Source organism: Polypterus senegalus, chromosome 5 (genome assembly GCF_016835505.1).
Source record: "Polypterus senegalus isolate Bchr_013 chromosome 5, ASM1683550v1, whole genome shotgun sequence".
In the NCBI taxonomy this organism is placed as follows: Eukaryota; Metazoa; Chordata; class Cladistia; order Polypteriformes; family Polypteridae; genus Polypterus; species Polypterus senegalus.
In genome coordinates, this window is record NC_053158.1 from 34219381 (window position 1) to 34246394 (window position 27014).

Consider the following 27014-nt stretch of genomic DNA (forward strand, 5'->3'; position numbering starts at 1 on the left):
AAAGAATTTAGTCTTTTTGCCCTCTTTCAGTATATAATATTTTGAAAGGATTCAGGGAATCTGAAGAATGCAACATTACATGAGAAACCATCATGCTACTGTAATAAACATAGTCACAAAGGCTTGGCAGTAATTCAAAAAACTATTGTCACCTAACACAGTTAGCAAAAGGTGCAAAGGCCAGCATTTGTGATGGTAATATGGTGCATGGGTGTCTAGCTTATGTGTGAAGGTACCATTGTCGCGGAGGTGTATATTAAGATTTTAGAAAGACATATGTTGCCATCAAGGCAGTCTTTTTCTAGTAAGTCCATGTCTATTTCAGTAGGATAACGCCACACCTCCTTCTGCACGTGGTACAATAGTGTGGCCTTTGTGAACACAGAGTGTGTGCTTAACTGGCATGCCAGCAGTCCAAATCTGGCACCTATAGAAAATGTATGACGCATCATGAAGAGGATTATTGAACAATGATGACTCTGGCTTGTTGATATTGTTGTATCAAGCAAGAATGGGAGAAAGCTAAATAAAGGTTCAAGAAAATTAACAAATTACAGATTTACTTTTTTTTTTTGCATTTTAGAAAATAGCCCAAATTTTGTGGAAATGGGCTATTTATGATGAGAGGAAGAGTTGAACATCTGGTAGGCACACTGAGAATGAATCTTGTCCACTGACACTTAAATGCCATTCCAAGAAGTCAGCTTATGTCCATCTCTGCTGTCCCCATGAAATCACAATCGCATTCCCACCTCTCAATGGTCAGTAAAAGTTTTCACACACCATTATACTGATTGTGTCTCACACCTACAGTTGAGTTTTTCCAATTAGGCTGAGTCCTGCTTATGTAAAATATTTTCAGTGGCTAACTAAGTTAGCTTTTAAATCAGTCAAAGCCTTTCCATTGATGTGTTCAATCCCATTTATTAATTAACTAGCAAAATACCCGCTCTTCGCAGCGGCGAAGTACTGCCTTAAAATTTTTATTAAGTAAAGTAAACCTTTTTAAACTGAGGGAAAATATACCAATAATTATTTGTTAAGGATCTCTTTGTATACCACGTTGTCAGTTTGGCCCTCTGGTTGTAATATGACCAAGCTGTCCGCTGAGCTTAAGAGCATGCAACGTACAGCTGGCCATGTGAAAAGCAATCTTGCCTCAAATCTCACAGCTTGGATTGCTGCTGTCATAATCGGTTTGAGTTTCATGGTTTGTTTCTATTACGTTAGTATTTGCCGGACTTGTTGTGTTGAAGTGACATTCGGCATCTGTCGAGCGTTGTAAGCCTACAACCGGTTTCATCGATAACTTCACATCCAGCTTTTGAGAGTTTAAACATTCATAAACATCAAAGTGTCCACTACTCAAATCATCACCTGTGAATCTAAGATGTTTAAGAGGCATTGGCGGTTGTCCAAAGGTGTAAAATATTTGGCCATTTCGGTACACTTGAAAGCTCTAGGAAAAGACTATAACAAAGCTTCTTTTTCCATCTGTTGTGATACCATGTCTTATAGCTGGAGATGGCCATCTGTTCCCTCATTTATTTTCTTTGCTGTAGTTCTGCTGGGTCAGTGGCATCATTTTAAGAGAGGCATTCCAACTCATCAAGCTAGTTTACAAAGGCAGGTTCAGTTATAGGATACACTCTTGATCCACTAGAGACAGTTACAGAGGAGTTAATGAAGACAATTCTGTTGGCATTTGCAATGCTGCACATTACCTGAGACAATGGCATAAGCGCAAAGAACGTGCAATGACCCGTTTCTACAGAGATCCCTACAACTTCATTAAAAGCCTCCTTAGAGTGGGAACCTCAAAGTACCCATTCAAGTTCTGGAGGACCACCAGAGGAAGACCTACTCTGACGACCAGACATATGAACCATTTGCCATCCCAGACGATATGCCACCAGTTCACTCACCTGAATACCACATGGATACAAGCCCCCACCACATGCAGCGATGTGGAGAGTATTGTAAAACAGACAAGACCAGCTTCAGATCATGGGCTCAGCAGTATTCAGTACTGGCTCTATAAGAACACCCCCAGCGTTGTGAAATACCTCCAGAAGCTGATGAAAGTGGTTTGACACAAAGGAACTATACCTAATGCATGGCGAAGGGTGGGAAAAAGAGAAAAACTCATCATCCATTAGCCAGTTTTGTCAAATCAGCCTTCTGAATGTGGAAGGAAAGATCTTCTTGCCCAAAGGCTTTCAACATTCTTGCAAAGAAACAACTTTGTTGACACATCAGTCTAGAAAACTGGTATACATAGTTTTTCAGGGTGTTTGGGACATGCTAGTATCATCTGGCATCAGATTTAACCTACCAAGAAGGAAAAGAGAGACCTGAATATGGTTTTCTTAGATTTGGCCAATGCCTTTGGATCAGTTCCACGGGAGATCCTATGGACAGACTTTAACTTCTTCCATGTCCCAAAGAACATCATAAAGCTGGTCAAGACCTAATTTCCAGAATCTCCAGTTCTGTGTCACAATACAGAACACCACCACCACCACCTGGCAGCATCTGTAGATAGGCATTTTTGTGGGCTGCACCATTTCTCCTCTGGTATTCATTGTTGCAATAGAGTTTCATTATCTGTGCATCTGGATGGCTGGTAGGAGGTGAGCGGTTCAGGGATGGGCTACATCTTCCACCAATCAGGCATACATGGGTGACATGACCACCATAACAACAAAACCATATACTAGATCCCTGCTACAGAAAATCCAGGAAAACATCAAGTGGGCATGAATGGAAATCAAACCAAGTAAATTTCGCAGCGTCTCATTTGTCAAAGGCCAACTCACAGATGAACGGTTCTTTATCATAATGAATCAATTCCAACAATCATGGAGAAGCCCATCAAGAGCCATGGAAGGTGGTATAACACAGACCTTAATGATACTTGCCAACTTGAACAACTCAGGCAGAAAACAGTCAACAGCATCAAGGAAATTAATAACCCTGTTCTACTAGAGAAGTTGAAGCTAGGGTGTTTTCAGTTTGGGTTGCTACTACAACTCATGTAGCCAATAACCATGTATGAGGTAACACTATCACATATCTGGAGAGGTTGGAAAACCCTCAAGTGAGGAAATGGCTTATACTACCAAGGTGCCTCAGCAGCATTGGAATCTATGTGAATGGAGCCCTCTTATTGCCAAACTGTCTTAATGGATGAATCCAAATGTGCCAAGGCAAGGCAGGACGTGTGAGAGGAGTTGCTCTTACCTTTTCAACAGTGAAGAAGTGAATTCAGCCACAGTTGTGCTGGGTGCAAAATCTATCCTCCAGCACAGAGATATAGTAGGCCACATTTAACAAGAAAAACAGTATTAAAGTGCTTGGCAGCCAAACTTCTCTGCAAGTGAGTAAACATCAACACCATACCTCTTAACAACTAGGAAGTACCCAGGCAACCTACATCTTTTATCCGGGAAGGGAAAATACTGAAGACAAAACCCTTACCTCACGAATCAAGACCACTGAGTGCAGCCAGGGACTGAGAAATGCGAGTGGACCTAGGCCAGAGCCTCATTTTCCCTTTGGAAACTACAACAACTACCCTGCGAACAGTCCTGATCCTCTGGTCAAACTGCAGCAAACATGAGCTAACAGTCCTGTAGGGGGTACGGAGAATGAAGCTCAAGAAGCTGCGGTACTGCAGCCTAACAGCTGAAACAGTGGACAGAAGATGAAAGGTAAACGTACGCCCAGTTGAAGTGGGGTGCAGGGGCATTGTGGTCAGTTCGACAACAGAGCACCTCAGTGAAATAGGTGTTAGAGGACAGGCCAACAGGAAAACAATCAAAGAGCTGGCCAACACCAGTGAAAGGAGCAGCCACTGGCTGTGGCTGAAAAGGAAAGATTCCACTAGGACTGTCAAGGTGACCAGCTAATCACGAGACACACACCCAGGTCTGATCAGCTTGTGAGGGTTCTGCCTCAGCAAAGGGTGTCTTGTGATAAAAGGCTGAAACAATCAATGATGCAGAGATCCTTGTGGTGGCAACGTCTCCTAATAGCCATCTCCAAACAGCTCCTTTGGAAGACAATTGTGGTGCAGAAACATTAAGGATTGTAACATCCAGTCCTTTTTTTGAAAATATCCGACACACTAGCACTGAATACTTTCCACCAACAAAGTATTCAGCTGAAGAGTGTGAAGAAGCACTACTGAGAGTGTTTTATACCTACAGTGATACACCTGTATAATACCTCTCTGTGTTTGCTCTCTTATTATCCAGCAGCTTTGTAACACATGCAGGTAGTCCAGCAAGCAGAGAGTTGGAGTAGTCCAAATGTGACAAGATCAAAGTCTGGACCAGGAGCTGAGTTGTGCTTCATAAAATGTTAGATATGGTCTAATCTTGCGAATGAGAGACAGTTGCAACATGGTCAGTAAAGGACATCTATCACCACCTCAGGATTGCATATGGACTTAGTGATCGTAAACCAAGCTGAACAGAGATGAGGTGCAGAGTAGACAGATGAGTTAGGATAACAAGAAGGTCTGTTTTTGCTAGGTTGAGCATGAGATTGTGTTCTTTCATTCAGGTTGCATTATCAGTCAGACATGCACAGGTTCTAGCTGATACAGTGTGGTCCACAGAGGGGGACAACAGGTATGGCTGCTTCTAATTGGCATAACACTTGATATGAGAAGCCATGGGAATAGATGATGGGGCCTAGTGAGGTGGTGTATAGCAAGAGAGTCGGTAAAGACCCAGCAAGTCAGAATTTTTTTCCTTCTTTTTTTTTGTAATTCTTATGTTTGTTTGAAGGGGCTTGTTGTCTGTCAGGCCTGTCTGTCAGTTTGTCTTCTGTACTCATGTTTTCCTGTACATGATTACAGATCTTATAATGGGATCATTAGATACAAATCAGTAACTAGCACTGAATGGGATGCTAGTCCCTCAGTCATGTACACACAATTGCAGACTAATTCTGAGCCAAATTAGACTGACCATTTAAACTAACAGGTTTGTGGGCTGACATTTCAGCTTTATATTCCAGCTGGAGTTCTGGTGCTGCAAGAAAACAAGAACTACCCATTGAGCTGCTGTTTTGTACTTTGGTTTTGTTTGCTAGAAAAATATCACACTTTGAAAGGAAATAAACTAACACAAAGAGGTCAGTGGGTTTTGGTTTGAAGCAGCAGTTTACCTCCACTTTCCAGCCTTATTAATTAAAGAATCTTGCTGAATCAGCAGCATGCATGGCATTTTTATTTTTTCCCCTTCTTTTTGAAGTCCAGCCTTTTTTGAGATTTGCAGCAGCAGCAATCCTTAAGGTATATTTAGGTGCATGCTAGTGACTGGCCCAGTGTAAACGAGTGAGCTCTCCAAAGTATTGTCTTCCTGTCAAGGGTAGGTTCTCTCCTTGTGTCTCAGCCACCACAAACCTGAATTGGACATTTGAGATAGAAAATAGATGAATGGATACATGTTCATACTCTTGACCACAGTTTACTTGGCACTGGACTGGCTTCCACTAACACATACCCTTGAAAAGCTTCTAGTCTGTTACCTAACAGTTTATTGCAGTTCAGTTTCAGTGCTGTGTTTTGTTGTTATGGAAAAACCTATTTATGTAAGCAGTGCCCTCATTGGAATACGCGGAGGGAAATGTGAGAGTGAGTGGCATGCAGTTGAACTCAACTTGTAATTTTTCAAATGCTGCTCTCTTCTGTTTTATTTGTTCTATCAGGCTGAAATTGGAAAATTGAGCTATATAGTTGGTGGCTGCTCTCCTGAGGATAAGCCGCAGTACTGTCATTTTTCTTTCATGAGAATGATCATTGCAGGGACTTACTAACCAGAATGTTTACAAGCCCTTCATCTTACTCTATTTATAGCTGAGTGTGAACCAAAAGGAAGATCAGATTGAAATATTTAAATATAACGATGGCATGGGTGTTAGCACAGCTGTCTGACTGATCCAGAGGCTTCAGGCTGTGTGCCCTCATGGCTCCCTCTAACAACATGAAGATGTGCATGTTAAGTCAATTGCACTGTAAAGTTGCCCAGTGTGAGTAAGTGTGCCCTAATAGAATGGCATTCTGTTCAAGATAGGTTCCTGCCCTGTACCCATTGCTGCTATGATTGGCTTTAACTCCTCACAATCCTAGATTGAATTTAGAAAGGCCAGGAACTCGGACTGGAGTGTGTGTTTTACTTAAATTAGAAATGTGTAAATGTCTTTGATGTTGTAATTATTTTGAGCTATTCATTATGCAGACAGTGGGATGCAGTGAGACAGACTTTGGACTTGAACCATCAATACTTCTCATTTTGACCCTGAGCAAATCTCTTGACCTGCTTCTGCTCCATTAAAAAAAAATATGGAAAATGTATAATGTACCTCATTGTGTATTAAAATGTATTGTCACAGTGATCACTGGAGACAGATGCTTTAAAAGTAAAGCTTATGTTACCTAGCACTTTTCACAGAGTGTCCTGTGATAAGTCATTTTACAAAGCTGAAGACAGTACAATTCCAAGAAGTCTAAGATAACAAAATGTAAAATTTACCTTTGGCTTATGTTTTTTTTTTCTTTCCTGTTACCCTCACGTTTATCCAACAGGGGTTATTTTGTCTCTGTAAATTCTCTTCAAAACCAGTTCTAGTCTCCTGATTTTCCGTCTGTAAACTTGAGAAGAAGAAATTCTCCTTCTTTAATCCTAGTCAGATGGGATTAGTTTTACACCCGGAAGTGGGATAAAATAATTATTATTGAAGGACCTCCTCTGTAATTTATAAAGTTTGTTTGATCGTTGATTTGGGCCTGTACGTATTGGTATTTTGTACCAGCATTTCCCTTTACGTGTAGTTAGTGTATGCATCAGTTCGGACCACATTATGTAGTTATCCCCACACCCCTTACCCCCACAAATGCAAAAATCTGCAAATATGTTTTGACTTCATGAATCTATTCTAAGTTTATTGCACTCAATAAGAACAATCACTGCACAAACAAATCATGTATATGAGGTTAGCTGCAGAGACAAAGATGCATGGTGTCCCCCAAGTAAGTGTGTAATTCTGCAGTTCCAAATGGTAAAAATGATTAATATTACATATATTTTATGCATTTATGATTTGCTAGACTTTTTTTTTTTTTAGCTTTCTTTTCTTTTTCTTGGCTATGTGCGTCCTCTGCAGTTTTTGTTTTGCTAGGTTGCAAGAGTAATAATTTCTATTTAATTAATAATGACAAACAGGCAAATAAGCCTGTTTATGAATCATAAACCTGCGAATCACAAGGGCCAAATATATATCGAGTACCAGCAGTTCTTCTTTTTCTACTAGGTAAAGTAATTATTACCAGAGGACCTCTATAAATTTTGTTCCATCAAAATCACCCAAATGACAGAATTTTACTGACATGTGAATTTGAATGGAATTAGCCTAACCTAAGGTAATTTATTATGGACTTCTTGTAGAAGGTAAAAGGCTCCATAATCTTTACTGAGACGTGAACGAGCAGTTCATAAAAAGTTACTGACAGGAGTCATTCATGTCAAACTAAAATTACAGAGGTTCTCTGGTAAAAATGACTTTACTCTACCTTCTGGTATAAAACTAATCCTGTTCAAATAGGGCTTTTAATGTAGACTTAGTTGTAGGTCAGCAGAATGGATCAATCGATCATCTGGCCTCGATATTTAGAGCTGGCAGTCTGCCATTGGGAGGTGGTTGACCTGTGGTTGGCATCATATCCGTACACTTGGATCTTTTTTTTTTTTTTGGAAACCCTGTTCTCTGGTTTAGTTCTGTCTGTATTTGTCTTTATTGGTATTTCTCTATTTGTTGTGTCACTTCTATTTGCACAGGCATCAGTGACTTTTGATCTTTTCAAGACCTTTTTATAAGGATAGTTGGATGGACGAGAGAGTGTTATTACTGACTTTGACTATTGTTTTTTAGATTGAATTGATTTTTGTGACTGTTGTATTTTTGGTTAGCTTGAATCAAAAATTTGATCACAAAAATGGCAAACTGATAAAACAAGATGACTGAAATGCAAGATAAATGCAAATTAAAAATTTAAATGTTAAAAATAGCATTCTAGTATCCATGAGTAAAGTCAAAAAGATAAAAAAAAAGTTAAGATTACTGGCCCTCCCCCCATTTGCTCTACTTGACAATGATTCTACAAAGGTACAAGTATCAAGGAGGTCATTTATTAGATCCAGTAGTATTTAGAGTACCAAAAAGAATTACATTAAAGAAACAGTCAATCACAATTTACTTAATGTAGTTACCTTCTGTATTGAACACTATCGTCAGGTGTGTTACAAATACAAAGCTATCATGGATCTGAAGCAAGGTAAGTGATACTCTGAGAATCAGACAGTGAGCTAGTGGAAAGGTTGAACTACCCCACACTGCTTGCCCACTAACCAAATACAATATACTCCAGTGTATGAAAAATGCATAGATGTGTTGTACAATAAGGCTTACAGGTTAGTAGTTTTGACTGGTGGACCATCTGTCTTCTAAGTAAAGTCACTAAAGCCGCTCAATAATGTAATATAAATGTTAACCTTGCTTGACTTAGTGTTTTCACTGTTTCCATTATCCTTTTTGTAGATAAGTTATTCTTTATTTCACTTTGGTATCACAGATTGTATTTTTCGATCATTTGTTAAGTACCTTGAGATGGTGCTCTTCGTGAACAGCACCATGCAAAATAACTGAGCACCTTGCGTAAAGGTACACCCAATGGCAACAGCAGTGTGCTATCCAGTTACACAGATGCTCTGGGAGGAAACAATTCATTAAGTGAATTGATTTGATGGAAAGTGGCACAGAAATGATCTGGATGTTCTGGAGATACAGTAATGATAATGGCAGCTCTTGGTCTTATTTTGTGAAATGCTTTTGTCATCATCCTGGCTGTGATATTTTATCCTTTGGTATGTATGCCATTTTTGTAAGCAAATCCGCAAAATATATATATATATTTTTTTACTGAATTCTGTTAAAAGAACAGATGTACAGAATTGGCATGTATGTTTGTCTGTCTGATAAACAATATCTCTGTGCTATAGAAATTAATGTTGGTGGTGTTGTCAAATGTTCCTTGGTTTGCTTACACCTTTTTTTTTTTTTTTTCGGTGGGCTGGTTTCTGTCTTTGCTGTTAATTACTTCCCTTCGCAGAGAGTGTGTGTGTTTAGAAATAGATATGTAGATAAGAATATCATAGTGTTTTAACAGATACACTATATGGCCAAGGGCGGCATGGTGGTGCAGTGGTACCGCTGCTGCCTCACAGCAAGGAGAGCTGGGTTCGCTTCCCAGGTCCTCCCTGCATGGAGTTTGCATGTTCTCCCTGTGTCTGCATGGGTTTCCTCCGGGTGGTCCGGTTTCCTCCCACAGTCCTAAGTCATGCAGGTTAGGTGCATTGGCGATCCTAAATTGTCCCTAGTGTGTGCTTGGTGTGTGTCCTGCGGTGGGCTGGTGCCCTGCCCAGGATTTGTTCCTGCCTGCGCCCTGTGTTGGCTGGGATTGGCTCCAGCAGCTCCACATGACCCTGCGTTAGGATATAGCGGGTTGAAAAATGACTGACTGTCTATATGGCAAAAGTATGTGGACACTGAACACTCCTCCAGGTTATTGAGTTCTGGTGTTTCAGTTTCACGCATTAAAAGGTTAAAAGGTGCATAAAATGAAGCACACAGCCATGCAGTCTCCATTGACAAACATTTACAGTAGATTGGATTGTACTGAAGAGCTCAGTGACTTTAAATTTCTGTTTAGCTAGATCTGCTCTGGTCAACTGTAAGTACTATCATTCTTAAGTGGTAGCATTCAGTAGCAACAACTGCTCAGCTACAAAGTGGTAGACCAAAAAAACACACAGAGCAGGACTGCTGAGTGCTGAAGCATAGAGTGTGTAAAATGGCCTCTCCTCTGTTGCATCACTCACAACAGACTTCCAGATTGCAGCTAGAAGCAACGTCTGCACAAGAACTGTTCATTGGGATTTTCATGAAATGGGTTTCCACAGCTGAGCAGCTGTACACAAGCCTAAGATGACTATGTGCAATACAGAGCGTCAGCTGGAATATAGTAAAGCACATTGCCTTTGGACTTTGGGGAACTAGAAACATGTTCTCTGGAGTGATGAATAGCACTTCACTGTCTGGCAATCTGATAAACAAATACAGGTTTGATGGATGCCAGGAGAACATTAGCTTCCAGACTGCATATTGTCTACTGTAATGTTTGGTGGAAGAAGGATAATGGTCTGGGGCTCTTTCAGTCTTTTGACTATGCCACTTGATTCCAGTGAAGGCTACAGCTTACAAAAATTATTTTAGCCAATTGTGTGCTTACATCAGTGTGGCAACAGATTGGGAAGGTCGTTTTCTGTTCCAGCTTGACTGTGCCCCGTGCAAAAAACCACAGCCATAAAGACATGGATGAACTCAAAATCCCTGCACAGAACCCTGACTTCAACCTTATTGAACATGTTTGTGATGAATTGGAAGGCTTCTTTGTTCTACAACTGCAATTCAGTTTACAAAAATCACTATGAGTCACAAATGAGTCTGTAGATCTTTTTATTTATCAGAGGTGTTTATCCACCCTCATAGCACCAAGCCGTTATTGTCACAGCTGATCAATAATAAGTTGACAGGTCAAGGCCAGATTTCCTTGATGATACCAAATCATTGATGGCAACTATTTTGAATTTCAAAAATTAAAATTTAAGTAGATTTCATAAAACAGTACACACAAAAAAGAGAATTTAGAACGTTTTCACATCTGTAATGTCAAATTTGTATCTGGTGGGTGGGACAGAGTTTACCTCAGAAGCAAGTTTGGCAAGGTAGTACTGAGTAGGACCCCTTTTGCCTCCAGCCCGAATTCTTTGTAGCAAAGATTCAAATTTGTTTTGTACCTACTTCAGCTAATCAGTGGTGGCAAGTCTAAGAAATGTAAAGCTTCTCGTCCCTTTACACAGCAGGGGTCTACTCTTGGAACTTCTGTGCTGATCTTTTATCTGCCTCCATTATCAGCCAAGTATGACCATCTTCATCCAGCAGAACTTCCATCCATCCTCCAAAACAAGACAGCTATCAATCTGTAATTTTCCACTGGATACTACACTTCAGCATCCCCAGATATTTTCTCCACTGATTCACTCTTGCCTCCCAGCCTCATTACTTCTAAACCTCCATTGTGAGTGCAGGACTTCTGTAGCATATTTTTGTAACAGAGAAATGGTTAAATGAAAATTTGAACTCTTCGAGTCAAGCTAAGAATAACCAAGGAGGGGGTGGTTTTTTGTGCTTTGAAATGCATCCATTTTCAAATGCTGGCATGGGCAGAATGGCTCTATCAGTTATGTGGCTAGCAAAAGTAGAGCAGGAATCGGAGAATAAAACTAAGAAGCTCACAGTCATGCAAAACTCACAAACACTGGTGCAGCAGCATATGACATTTGTCGATCTGTGTGTACACTTCAGGGGTTCACCTCAGTAATTAAAACTGTCAGGCCAAACTGTTAATGCAGTCAGATCTCTAAAGGCAGAGAAGGAAGCTGGTGGTGGTGGAAAAAGAGAAATAAAGTTGAAATGGCACTGTGTCAATTTGTGTTCTGCACAGCTATAAATGGTAATATGCAGTAAGGCTAAGGCAGGGGCAGCTGGAGAGTGGGGGGCCCGAGTTTTATTTGTTGCCAAAATTAATTTTTTAATCAACATGACTCTGTTCCTCACACTGGGAGCAAAGCCAGAAAATGGGCACTCCAGTCGTTTTTTTTGCCATAGCAAATACAACTTGAAGTGGCTTATTGGGACTATTGAAGGCCAACAGTTCTTTAAACATGATTGTGTCATTGTACCCAAATATCTTCTTTGTCTGGCCCAATTTAGTCAGTTGGTGCATTTGGCTGTGAACATCCTGAGTAGGTGGAACAGTGGTTAACTTTGTTACCTTGAAAATCCAGCATTCCCAGGGCAAATCAGGAGTCTGACTGTTGTGAGAATGATGTACATTTTCCCCTCTGTCAGTGTAGATTTTTCTTCATGTTTTGGCTTTTTCCCCTCACATTTCCAAAAATACATACAGTATGTTAAGTATAGCAATGACACCAAGTCAGGACACTGAGAAGAGAAGTGATAGAGGAAGGTCATTATCAGTTCATAATGACTGTCAATATGTTGTTTTTAAGGAGGTGACCAGCAAACCAAGCTGCAATATGGCCACTAATTGGCAGCACTAATCATGTACTCTTCTGCAATTTGATCACCATCTGTCTGAAGTTTACATATTCTCCATGATTTTCAGAAAACTAATGGACATTGTCTTGTTTATCTGTTGTTTTATATTTTGCTTGAGGTGGGCTTTTTATGTGAAATGAGTCATCCAAATTGAAAACAAATTTTGGTACAGGCCAATAAAGCCATCTTCTCTTCACCTTCTATTTTTGAAGGTGTTCTCTGAAGTGCTAACAAGCACACTGCTGTCAAAGAGGAGCTGTGTGCCAAGTGTTTCACAGCAGTATTAAAAGTGGACCAAGCTGCTGCGTTAAAGACATTAGTTAGGTGGGCACATGTATTCTTGGGAAATGACATCTGAACTGAAACCTGGAAGGTTTGTAGCCTGGTAACACAACTCAGAAAAGCAACTCAAAGTGACTGCACTGGTCCTGAATCAACGTTTTTTTTTTCCTGTTTCAGAAACCAAGGCCAAAAAAAAGCAGGTGGTGCAGCTGCAGTCATTTAATGGGCACTTGATTTCAAGTTAAAGCACTTGGGTTTTCATTGAACAAAAAATGCTAATTTAGAACCTACCACCCCCCCATATTATATTGTGCCCATTAGTTGGTCACAATGAATTCTGCTTTATCCCTTAAAATAATCAAAAGCTGCTGTCACAAAATTAACCAGTTTAAAAAGGCACATGTAAATCAATAAGCAATTAAAGCAAAATCCTGTGAAATCTTAAGAAAGAAAAAAGTGTTACAGGGGTGCCATGTGACTAGACTTCCCTTCTGTATGTGTGGGAGTTTTCTTTGGTATTTTAATCAACTGACATGTGGAAGAAAACACCTCTGCAGTGTGCCGACTGTTAGCCTGACAGGAGACCTGAGCATCGACACTGTTCTTTACCCCTCTCACCATGGCAGGGGTGTCGGCAGGAGCTGTACAGAGAGTGTGGCTGATGGCAGAGTACTGTACTACCCAGGGAACCCAGCTGATAGTGCCAAGCAGGTTGGAATTTACATGTCTTGCATTGATTTAGTTGAATTTATCTATAGGGATTTAGTGAGAAGTCAAGCAAAATGACACCTTTTATTGGCTAACTAAAAGATTACAATATGCAAGCTTTCGAGGCAACTCAGGCCCCTTCTTCAGGCAAGACTTCAAGACTTCCCACTACATCCATAATGGCTAACACGGTTACAGCACCCTAGTTCTATAGTGATTTGAAAATCACAATCAGTCTATATGTATTTTATATTAATAGTACACAGTAACACAAGGCACTTTGAAGAGGAAATTATATTACAACACAGCACTAAATATAAAGTAAAATATAAACACAACAAGGATAAAGTACATGGAAAAAATATTTTACAGATTGCTTTAATGAATCACTGAAGGTGGCATAGATTGCATTAATATCTTGCTCTTGAATCAGAATTGAGATCCACATTCAAATGATATAATTTAATTCAGGGTCACTGAGAAAATTGTGTTTATCCTGGCAGTCCTAGGCAAAAGGCAGGAAACAACCACAAACACCACACACTAAAACTGGGCCAATTTTTTAATCAGCCATCTTTGAAGCTGAAATGAATTCTGCTCTGTGAGCCTTTTAGTGCTGAAAGTAGCATCAGTCATGGTGAAGATGATACATATTGTTGGAGTTGCATTGAGGTGTCAAATATAATTTAACTTTAGCAGGACACTGCCTCTATTCGGGCGAACTAAAATGAATGTTACCTTAGTAAAGCCATCTGATGAAATGTCAGAAAAGGGCTACAGGTGTTCTCACCAGTGCTGCCATAGTGAAAATTAAAAGGACAAGAAGAATGCACATTCCTGCTTTTATGTTAACATGTTTTTTAATTTAGATTATTAGGTGGCTCTACTTCCCAGAGAGTAAACTCAAGGATTTGAGTATTAGTGGCATACATATAAAATATGAACAGAAGAGGAAAATATTATTGTAAACGTTTTTTGCAGTCCTGGTGTATATATGTAGTAAAACAGGTTATGTGGCTGGGGCAGAAGGTTAGAAACATAATAGGCATCCCAATAGCCCAAAACCTCCATAATAAGGCTTCTTTAGTCTTAATGGTCATATTTGAACTGGAGGCCCACCCTTTCTCATCGGCTTTTAATGGCTGTGCCTTCATTTACACATATCTGCTGTCTCGGACAACATACTGTACCTTCTCTAACTCCTAACAATAAATGCTCTACTTAAAATGAAGTCATTTTTTCCTATATTGTATTTTCTCGGTTTTGCGATTTCCCTTTCTTTATAAACTTCTTTTTATGTACTTGCTGTTGAAATTTGTCAGGTTTACTTTTCAGCTTGTCTGACCCATAGCTTTTGTTGTTATTTTCTGATTTTTATCATCCTTTTGATGTAGTATTGTAAACATTTTTGCTTTCTAAAGCCTTTGTAATGGGGCAGGTTGTTAGCAGCAGTGTTTAAATATTGATCCAAGAAAATGCTTTAAAAAAATGGAAGCTGGGATTTGAACCCACAACCTCAGAGTTTGAAGTCCAAAGCCTTAACCACTGCACCGCACTGCTTGCCTGCCAGCAATCCAGCCACATTTCTCATCAGTGCAGACTGGAGAATGAATCAGAATTGAGAAAATCAGTCCAGTAATGTACATAAACCAGATTCATTCTGTTAAATAAATTAAACTTAACCTCTTGCAGTGGTGAAAATCTGGTAAAAGCTCACCCAAAAAGCATTATAGTTGCTGTTGCAATCAGACATGGCAGCACTAGATTTGTGGTAGGAGCTAACCCTGAATCACACATACACTGGATTCAAAAAGTATTCAAACCACTCTCTTTCTGAACATTTATTGTGTTGTAGATTGAATATTAAATGAATAAATTTGCTGTTTGACCCATCGATCTACACTCAATACCCCGTAATGACAAAGTGAAAATATGTTTTCAGAAAGGTTTGCATATTTATTAAAAATTAAAACAGAACTCTCTCCTTTATAAACATTCAGACATTTTTATGTGATACTCCACATTGTTAAAAGGTACATCTTAGTTGCTTTCATTATCCCTAAGATGTTCCACTCAAAGTACTGGGCTCTCCCTGTGGCAAGCTGAATTGATTGGACAGCAACCCTCTGTAGACCTCAGTGATCGATTTGTAGTGATGCTTAGATCAGAGCAAAGGTAAAACATATTTCTAAAGACTAGATCGTTCCTGGAGCACAGTGGCCTCCATAATTGTTAAATGGAAGAAGTTTGAAACCACCAATACCCTTCTTAGATTTGGCCATCCAGCCAACCTGATTACCTGGACAAGAAGGTTCTTGGTCAGAAAGGTGGCCAAGAATGCAATTGTCACTCTAGCAGAGATTCAGAAGTCCTCTACTGAGATAGGAGGACCTGTCAGGATGACCGTCTCAGCAGCACTCAGTTAATCAGATGTTTATGGTAGATTGGCTAGAAAGAGCACCACAGATGCAATGCAATGGGTGTTGATGGAGAAGTACAGAGAAGGACAGAAGGAGCTGCATTGCGACTTTGTGGACCTGGAGAAAGCATATGACAGGGTGCCTCGAGAGGAGCTGTGGTATTGTATGAGGAAGTCGGGAGTAGCAGAGCAATATGTAAGAGTTGTGCAGTATATGTACAAGGGGAGTGTGACAGTGGTGAGGTCTGCAGCAGGAGTGACTGATGCATTCAATGTGAATGTGGGATTACATCAGGGATCGGCTCTGAGCCCTTTTTTTAATTTACAATGGTGATGGACAGGTTGACAGACGAGATTAGACAGGAGTCCCCGTGGACTATGATGTTTGCTGATGGCATTGTGATCTGTAGCAATAGTAGGGAGCAGGTTGAGTAGACCCTGGAGAGGTGAAGACATGCTCTAGAGAGGAGAGAAATGAAGGTCAGTAGGAACAACACAGAATACATGTGTGTGAATGAGAGGGAGGTCAGTGGAATGGTGAGGATGCAGAGAGTAGAGTTGGTGAAGGTGGATGAGTTTAAATACTTTGGATTAACAGTACAGAGTAACAGGGAGTATGGAAGAGAGGCGAAAAAGAGAGTGCAGACAGGGTGGAATGAATGGAGAGGAGGGTCAGGAGTGATTTGTGACAAACAGGTATCAGCAAGATTAAAAGGGAATGTCTACAGGACGGTAGTGAGACCAGCTATGTTATATGGGTTGGAGACGGTGGCACTGACCAATACACAGGAGACAGAGCCGAAAGATTAAAGCAGCCAAATGCAGATGGATCCTTGATGAAAACCTGCTCCAGAGTCCCTGTGACCTCAGACTGGAGTAACAGTTCACCTTTGACCACAAAAATGACCCAAAGCATAAAACCAAGATAGCACTGGAGTGGCTTTAGGACATGTCACTGATTGTCCTTGAGTGGCCCAGCCAAAGGTCAGACTTAAACACCACAGAATGTAAGTCAATAAACCCAAAGATGGCAATTTACTGACACATCCTATCTAATCTAATGGTGTTTGAGAGGATCTACCAGGAGAAAGGAGATAAATTGCCCAAATCCAGGTGTGCAAAGCTTACAGAGAATTACAAAGAATGTTCAACGCTGTCATTTTTGGAAAATGGGCTGCAAAGTACTGATTTAAAGGTCTAAATATTTCTGTGATTGAGAGCTTCACAACAAGTATGAATAGACTGCTGGTGTAGTGTAACTTAATAATGTATTTCCGGTTAACATACTTTCAGTATAGTTGGATTTGTCTTTAAATGAGTTATCATGCAATACAGGAGTATATATAAATTCTAAGCCAACTTCAGTGCCTAATAATCTTGTTACACTGCTGATCCTCATCAGCTTTGCTTAGGTTTTCTTCAGAGGTTGAGCTCCAAACCACATGTTTGCACTTGCAATCCACATAGGTGGCTCACAGTGTGACATAGGGCCAGCCATATAACCTGTCTCCATGTTTTGGAATTTCTGAGTGCATTCTATAAAACTAAATATGTCTTAAAAGCAATCATTTTTGTTAGCTCAAATATTTGTTTTAGTGGAGATACAGCCATTGTTGTAGCTAAAGATGTTTCAAGTCAGGCCTTTAGAGTTTAGCAGTACCTTGGTATCTCACTTCCAGTTTTATTTTTACTCTGAGGAGGAAGGTGTTAGGATTCCTAAAGCAATAGCCTCCTACTTTATTTAAAAAAAAATCATTCTCTTAATTAAACAAACAGAATTCACTTTGATCAAATCAAGAGCTCGGCACGCACATGCCTGTCGCCACATTCTAATCAAATTTTCCCTTTAGTCACAGAATTAGGTGAATGTTTGGACATGCATCTATGGGATGAATTGCATTGATATTAACTCTTGAAGGTAGAGGATTGAACTCCTCAGCGTACTCAAAGCTCTGTTCTGTTCCCGATTACCGTAGTCAGTTTTAGCATTGAATTGTGTGCTGTAGGCCTGTGAAGGGCAGGTGAACACATAGTCAGTTTGTCCAAATCAATATCTGTTGAATGTGACAGAGGGGGGCACCACTGAGCCCCAAACCCTGGACACAACCAACACAAATACAGTCACGGTTTCAAAACAGAGGTTTTTATTATCAAAATACCTTACCTTTTTTCTAAGGTTACACAAGCACAATTACAAACAAATGCTTCTTTCTTCACTCTCTTCTCTCTCTGTCCATCTCCCTCCAGTGAGTGTTGCCTTCCTTCCTACTGACGCTGACTCAAGTGGAGGAGGCTAGACGGCTTCCATTTAGGTTGGTCCCAGGAGTACTTTCGGCACAAGAGCATAGCCCAATGGAAGCACTTCTGGGTCAAATGGAAGCCCAGAGAATGAATCCCAGTAGCACCCCTGGCGCCACCCATGGGACCCAGCAGGGCTGACTCATGGCATAACAACTTTCAACCATGTCACTTGGTTACTGAGGTCCTGGAATGCTGCCATCTAGTGGATGAGGGATAAACATATTCCAAAATAAGAACCTTCCCCTCTGCACTCCACTGTTTGCGTATGGGTCTCATACCCAACTCAGACGGAATTCCAATCCATTGCTAACCTTCCATTCTGGCTTCCCTTCTCCATCCTGCCTGGCACTTAAAAGTAAATTAAAGTAGTAAATTTCACTTCATTGCAAAGTCCAGGTCAGAGTTCTGCTGTCTGATTTCTCAGCACCTGCCTGTCCACAAAGATTAGTTTTCTCAGTTTCTGATGAGAGTGATCCACGTTCTATTTTTTCAAATAATGTTCAATAAATATTTTCTTTAATTATAGTCGCAGCTTAGATTTACTATTCAGATCAGAGGCCATTCCTTTGGTACAAATAAAATTAGCATGTGCTTTCAATATTTATGAAAAAGAAGAGAGATAAGTGATATGACTGCCCAGCTAATACAGAGGCAATTTTGGGTCAGTGACGCTGGAGTAGGTGTGCATAGAGTAGACAGGTGCCATATTCTTTGTTACATTAGCTTGGTGTCTGCCATTTTTTTCTTTAAATATAGAGGAACAGTCCCATAACCCCTGTTTTGTATATACAGTGGTCTATTACCATCATTCTGGGCTTTGGATGGTGTGTGATGGTGATCCCATGTAAGATGTGATGTAAGATGTTATCAGCTGTGTCATGTTTCCGTATATATAGACAAGAACCAAGGATGCAAAAAGGTAACAAATATGCCTCTGTCCCTTTGTCTGTTCTCCCTCTCTCTCCCTCTCTCTCTCTCTCATACCTGTGTTGATGCCCCTGCTTAATGTCCATCTGGCAGAGACCACACACATTAAGGGCACACAACCTCCTAGCAACAATTTATACGCCCTTGCTGGTACTTGTTGGACCTGATACATCTCCAAAGTGTATCTCTTTCCTTTCCCCAGTGACTTTATTAATGACCTAGCCCTGCCATCCTTGTGGTGCCCTTGCCTCTTTTGATCTCTTCACGGGTTGGCACTCCTTCAGAGCAAACACAATATTTAAGGCTTCTACCTAAAGTACACACCATTATGTTTGCAATGATGCAGTCTGTGAGACTCAAGTAATGTGGTGCAAAGTGAATTGTCTGCATCTTAGCATCAGCAAAACCAGGGAACTGCATATTTACTTTCACCAAACCAGAGAGCCTGTATGTCCGGTCACTATTCAGGGAGAGGATGTGCACTCCTACAAGTACTTGGGGGGTCCACGTTTTTGAGAGGTTAAAGTTTATCTATCTATCTATCTATCTATCTATCTATCTATCTATCTATCTATCTATCTATCTATCTATCTATCTATCTATCTATCTGTCTATCTGTCTATCTATCTAATGTCATTGAAAAGAACAATTTTTTGAAAAGAATAACTTTTTTCTAGGGCTTCTTGACAGTTTTTGAAAATGTCCTTGGTTTGTTTTATTGATTTTTCTTTCAGTTTTTTGTTTGTCTTACATAACCATGGTTATGAGTGACCTGTGCTTTATAAATGTTGTGAAAAAAAAATGCTTTAGATATTGTCTTCTAAAATATGCAAGTGTATTTGATAAAAGCATGAGCTTTTTCATTATAATATTTTGAGCAGACAGAGCTGCTGTAAGACATTGTTGATATTCTGTCGTGTTTAACATCCTTCATTAGAACATTAGAATAGTTTTCATAAGAACAGGCCACTTATCCTGATAAAACTTGACAATTCTTTCACTTAATTTCTCAAAAATAACTTCAAGTTGAGTTTATAGCCTGCAGTGCCAGACTCAGCCTAGATACTCTTCTATGGAATTTCTGTAGCACAGAATATCTTTTTTGTAATATCATGAACAATACTGTGCAGAGTATTCCAAATAAGTCGACTTACTCACTCATCAACAAAAATATTGTTTCCTGTTTAGCTAAATAGCTGAAATTTGGCAGAATAATACATCTATTTTAGAAAAAATAAAATTAGTCAGCACGTCTTCTTTCTTTTATTTGATATTTGTCATTAATAATGTTCTGTTTCAATCCTCCCATGCACAGATCAAGACGGATCTGAGCAGCAGAGATCTTAGGAGCAGCTCGGTAACAGGAACACCCCTATTGTGATACTGGTGTTAAAAAGTTTGTCTCCTGTGGTTGGTCCAGGGCATAAGTTGTTCCCATATTTCTGATGTCTTCTGGTTTAGATTGAAGTACAGTGTACAGGCAGACAAAGTGGTAGAGTAACTAAGGTATTAAACCTTACACTATGTGGTTGCTTCAATTTCAACTCCCTCAACCATCTCAGATAAAGTAGCAATGTAATCTAGTTAAACAGTAAGAGCCACTCAACTGTCTTGTCAATATTGGCATGCCTGTCACAGGTGCATTTCACTACATAGTTTTGTTCTTTTATGATCAGCAGCTTGTGTAACAAAGTATTCCCGCTCCGCAGTCTTTCCTTATAAGTGCATGAAAGCTACCTTGTATACCACCTGGGGGAGTTCACACCAAAGTTTACCCCTCTTGTCAACCTCACTTAATTCAAAATCGACACAACGAGCTGAGTGCCACTCATCGTTTTGCTCAGAAGGTGGCTTCTCAAGAGATTCACGTTAAAAGCTCTTTTATCCTACTTTCTATTTTTGAGGATGAAATTGTATAAACTTGAAAACGCCGGGTCTCACATAGGAATGAGAAAATGTGAGTTTTTTTAAAATGCTGTTGTATGATTATCATGTGATCAGGCAGTGACTTCAGCTTTGTTCCCTGTGATCCCATTTCTATTGTGGGATTGTCCTTTTCTAACTTCTCTGCATCATTTCATAGGTACAGTGCCATGAAAACACACAAATATTTCACTGTATTTATTTCCACACGACTCCCAGTCTGTATTTTCCAAAGCTTTGGCAAACATTTACTTGCTTATGACCTTTAAAGGCAGTTGTGCTTTATTGCCTATTCTAAAAAAGAAATCTGATTTGATTTTTCCTTGTTCTTATGGCATTTTAGTTTATTTTAGGTTCACTCTTGGCTGACAAACCATGTGTTTTGTTGTGGTATGGTCCTAGGGTGTCCTTGATTTCCCTTTTAGGCTATAACAGAATGCCCCAAATACCACACTCTTACCTCACTGTCAAGATTTACTGCTATTGTACAGTAGAATAGAATAGAATAGAATCCAGAATAGACAGGAGAGAAAGTAGAGCCCTTTGATGGAACGCCCTTCTGCCTGAATTGAGCAGCTGAGAAACAGAGAAATAGAGACATTGCCTGTCCTCAGAATAGAGAGAGTCTGCAGCATATTAGTGGAGTGGAAAGAGCCTACAGCACATAGGCCTCTACCCATTGCAGCTCTGTAGTTTCATGCATACCTTCTGGACCAGTGGGGGTATGGTATTAACCAGTTAATCATCTCTGGCATGAAATAGCCCCCAGTTCAGCTGCTTTGTTTGTGCACATAAGCATTCTCTCCAATTTTAGACAAACAGGGAAAAAGGATACACAGGTAATTAGGTCATAAACTGCTTTCTCAAACTTACTTCAAATGTTGATTCATAATTTTACTTGTCCCTTCCTGGGAGGATAGGCTGTTATAATGTAAAGTGCTCCTATCTTTGATATTTGGAGTTCCTACAGACTAAAACAATGCCTCTGATATATCCCCACAGCCTTGCACGCAGTCTAGTCAACTCTCCCCTTCTCCAGCACAGATGGCCCAAAGCACTAAACAGAAGTGATCACAGTGGTAAACCTTAGAGGAGTTACAGCAGCTAATTTTTGGAATGCTGCTCATTTCTTTAGGTCACCAGTTCATACCTTAAATTACATTATATCATTCAACTATCACTGCCAGATATTACAAATACATAGCAAATGAAACAACAGAAAAATAATATAACAAATCAGTGTCTCAAAAACAATTTGTATAATCCTTAATTCAGTTAATGTCTCTTCTGAATATTTTAGTTCTGAGTATCCATCCATCCATTTTCCAACCAGCTGAATCTGAACACAGGGTCACGGGGGTCTGCTGGAGCCAATATTTTAATCGCCATAAAACCATACGTGCCCAATAAAAATGATTTGCATATTTTTGTTACTTTAGTGTGAATGTTAAAATGTTAGAAAACAATATGAAAATGCTAAAATAAAACACCATTTTCAGAAGTATCTATGTTAGTGTGAACTAAAGTTGTAAGGCTACACCAAACCTGCTTGAGCCATACTGTATTGTCCAAATGTGGAGAGTTTGGAATGGTAATGAGTTTTCCCAAAGGTGGTATTTCTCAAGAGCAAGGCATACATTTTTTTTGTTAAGTCAGAAAAAGTCATGAAGAAACAGCTAGGGATTTTTCTGATGTTTCTTGCTTTGACTAAGGTCAGTAGTTTATAACTCCATCTTCAGAAAAACATTGAGCAAAAAAATGGTTTCTTGGCAAAATAACAAGGTGAACCCACTCTCAGTAATTAGCTTTTTGAATAAAAGGTGCAAGGTTTTGGCTGACATGGGACTTGTTATATCTGAAAAACAAGATAGCATGAAATTCCATAGTGAGAACCGATAATGAAGCATGGACATGGCTGGTGTTATGGTTTGGAGATACTTTTATGTGTTAGAACATGGACAACTTCCCATAATAAAATAAAACATGAAATCTGCATGATATCAGAGGATGACTGTTAGTTAAAATGCAGCTGGGTCTGTGTGCAGACAGTAATCTGAAACACAAAAGTAAGTCCACATAAGAACGGATGAAGAAACTAAAGGCAACTGTATTCATGACACAGCACTTCTTTACTCAAAGAATTGTCGGATTTTGGAAAAGATTACCAAGTCAGATAGTTGAAGCAGAAACCTTGACAACCTTTAAGGTGTATTTGGGTGGGATATTGGGACAGCTTACCTTTTAGCTAAACAAAAAAGCCCGATGGACTGAATGGTCTCCTCTCATTTTCAAATTTCTTCTATTCTTTGTTAGTACCTGTCAGTAAATGACTTTTTTTTTTATTTATTAAAAACTCAGAAGAACACCTAGACTTTCATAATTGTCACCCACCCAACATTTCATTGTGAAACAACTCTCTTTTGTTAAGAAAAAATGACTCTTTAGGGGGAAAAAACTTTACTTTTGTTTTGTTAGTTAAGACTTTAATGTCTTTTTGATGGGAAACCTTTTGAAGTTTAATCATTTTAGGAGCTCTTTTGTTATTCCTGTGGCTCAATTTTTTAGCTATTCATATGTTCTTAAAAAATAAAGAAAAGTAATGTCCTTGTGTCTCTCAAGTATGTCATTAGGTAAATAAATGACAATCAAATATTTGCAATGTTTGTTCCCTCAAGGTTGTTTTTATAATGTCAGATTTTAGCTGAAAATCCAATAACATTTACCTTCAAAAATATGGAGCAAAGCAAAACATCAGACAATACTTTCTGATGCCTCTATGTTATTATCCATTGTTCTCAGAAGACAGGCTACATGCACATGTGCAATTTACAGCTATGAAGCAAAAATAGGAAACTGAACACATGCCTCATTTTTAATATACCAACACAGACAGTCAGTGTCATCTAGTGGCTGAGACTTTAGATGTCATGGTTGCTGGTCAATCCTCACCTCTGACTCTCTTAATCTACCTGATCTGTCCATCCAATATTTAAACCATAGATTCAAGAGGAGCATTGTGGACTCCTCCCAGGCAATGTTACAGTTCACCATCTCTTTGTCCTTGCAAAGACTCTTGAGGGGTCATGGGAGTTAACTAATCCTGTCTGCAGGACATGTGCTTTGCGAATGTGGAAAAATACTTTTAACCATGTATCCTCTGGTATCTTTTATTTAGATGGTGGTACAGGAGTATGAACTTCCAGGGCCAATGCTACATGCCTTTAACACCCTGCATTTCTGGAGTGAAAGTTCTTGCATGCTTTACATTAAATCAAGCTTGTTGCTCTTGTCTCCTTTTCCATTTGTCATTTTTATGTACATGATATTAAGACACAGCCAAGGCTTGGAAGTTCCATAATTTGTGATCTGTGGGCCTCATCTCCACTGTTTGCACATGATGTTATTTTCTTGGCTTCATTAGATGTTGATCTCTGGTAGGTGTTCAGAACTGAGTGAAATGTGGTTGGGTTTAAAATGAGCTTGTCCAAATTAGAGGTAATGGGCCTGTTCTGCAAAAGAATGGCTTCAATTAATTGATGAGCAGCTGTCCAAAGTGGAGGAGTTACATTATTGTGGGATCTTCTTAACTACACTGGAAGAGGTATTTGTGACATTGTCCAATGAATTGGTGTGGCAGTGCCAGCTTTATAAAAGTGGTGTTTGACTGTGATGGTAAAGTGAATGCTGACTGCAAGGACAAAGTGATCAGCTTGACTGTGAGTGTACATTCACAACCTGACCTATGCTTATGAGATGCACTTTGTGACCAAAAATGTGAGATCATGAATACAAAGTTTCATCACAGAATTGCTGGACTCACCACTTTTGATAGGTCATGGGAATCCACAATACAAAAGACCCTGGGTAAAAAGCACCACTAAAATGCACCATTTCTTGGACTGAGAGGAATCAGTCCCGGTGGCTTGGACATATAAATTGGATGCTCTCCAAGTGTTTTCCATGGAGGTTGTACAAAGTAGAGCCCACAGAAAGAGGAGACAGGAGCACACCCAGAACATAAAACAGGATTTCAGTCTCTCAGCTGGCTAGGGAGACTGTAGGGGTTCCCCAGGAGGGGTTGAAAGGATAAGGTGCAGCCCCTCAGGGAAAAGTGGAGTGAAAACTAATAAATCAATGAGTTGTGCTGCTTATCTGTATTTTTATTGTGCTTTGGGATTGATGGTGTCCACTATACAGTAGACACTGCAAAGTTAAAAAAAACTTTCTTCTTTGTTTGTTTTGTTTTTATAATAGACTAATAAATGTGTAATGATCACTATAATTTACATGAGAAGTACTAAATGGTCCCTGATGCTAATGTTGCTTAGCCAAGTAAATACTGTATTTATTTGATTGTATATTTTTACTTGTACTGGAAAGAGTTCTCATACTCCAGTTTTTATAGTTGTTAAAACTCATTGAAGAGTAGCATAACTAAATTAAATGTGTAATAAAACAAAGAAAGTTGTGACATTAGAGACTACGTGCAAGTTGTCTCAGAGCAGTTCTTTCAAGTTTGCCATGATTTCAAAGCAGTGATGCTTGACCCCTCTGCCTCTGTAGTTTGAATCCTCCTTTTTCTTTCTGGTGGCCGTGCCATCAGTGTTTTCATTTTTGACATTCTTCTGCTTTACATGCAGCTGAACATCATAGTTTGCCTTTCACTAATGTGATAATTGTTGAATCAGCATGCTGTTTGCGCCAAATGAACCGTGATCCTTAATGTTTACTGATGTGGTTATGTGCTGAGTGCTCATCTTGGCTGCTACCGTGATACAAAGGATGTCTTCGCAGCTCACAAGTTATTCCATGTTTTCAATGTCCATCAGTTTATGAGGAGATAGTGGAGGGGTTCTGTCTTTTTATATTAAGCAAAATGATGTAATAAAAGTATTAAAAATGAGGACTGGACTAGCTGGTTAATACAGGTGTGATGTACAATATGAAATCCCATTCAGAACAGATCAGCTCCATTTTTAACTTTATTTTATTTTTTTTTATTTTTTTTGTTTTTCGTTAGAGCAGAAAATTCCAAAGCTGTGGAAAGAGGCTACAGTAATTCCAGTAGCTAAAAACAAATGCCCTAATACGTTAAATGGCTTTGGAACAGTGGCCCTGACATCACTAGTTGTAAAATCACCTGAAAAAACTCATATCAAGTAGGCTAACAGAGAAAACTGAGAGTTTATTAGATCCATACCAGTCTGATAGGGGGACAAAGGATTCCATTGTCACTTTGCTTCATCTGTTGTATGAATACTTGGAATGCATCAAGATTCACACCAGGCTCCTGTTTGTAGACTTCTCATCAGCATTTAATAAAATACAGCCCATCGTCTTACAAAGAGGCATATTAAACATTTTAATTTGATATTAAATTTGGTAGAATGGCCGATTGTCTCTTTAACAGACATGAATTAAAGAGTGAAAGTCAACTGTTGTCTGACATGCTGTCCTCATCCAAAAGAATTCCCAGGGATTGTCACAATATATTTGAAAACAGGTTTATTGTAAAATTTGCTTATGATTTGGTGATTGAAAGCCTACAGAATGAGAATGTAGCCAGTCATGGTCCAGTGGTAGATGATTTAGTTAAATGGTGTGAGGACTCACACCTAAATGTTACAAAAATAAAGGAAAGTAAGTAAATAGAAGAGACACCATTTACCCACAAGAAAAACCATCATAGTTCAGGTAGTGGAGATTATTAACAGTTATAAATATCTGTGAAGTTTACAACTTTGATAACATTTGATAACACAGTGTTAGCTAATAAATAAGCTGTTAGTGAGCTGGACTTCTGACCAATGAGTCCAACCAAGTGATTGCTTCTTATTTTCGTTCACAAGAGCATTTTCCAAAAGTGGTTTATTTAATAATATTGTAGTAAAAATACATGTGTTTAGGATGTTATGACCATGCCTCTGAATGACATGACCTGTGGATTATGTGACACGAGTTACATGAAAATTATGTTCATGGACATTTTTTGATACTGTTTGCTGTTGTCTGGCATTGATCAACATTCAGAATCTGTGTTATCACCGTTCTTTATGAAAACATGAGATGATTTTTTTTTCTATGTCATCATAGCAAACTACATATGCAAGTAACTTCTAAAAAATATTTTTGGTTAGAGCATTCCTTTAAGCCCTGCCCTGATGGGATAGTCTTTAGTTTTCTGTGACAATGTGATTAAAATTGC

General features: G+C 39.3%; 1 protein-coding gene across 19 annotated transcripts in view; it reads left to right on the forward strand.

Annotated features, from left to right (window-relative positions):
• dtna (dystrobrevin, alpha) overlaps nucleotides 1–27014 on the forward strand; it is a 480591-nt gene that overhangs the window by 212211 nt on the left and 241366 nt on the right. The gene's annotated exons all lie outside the window — the stretch shown is intronic.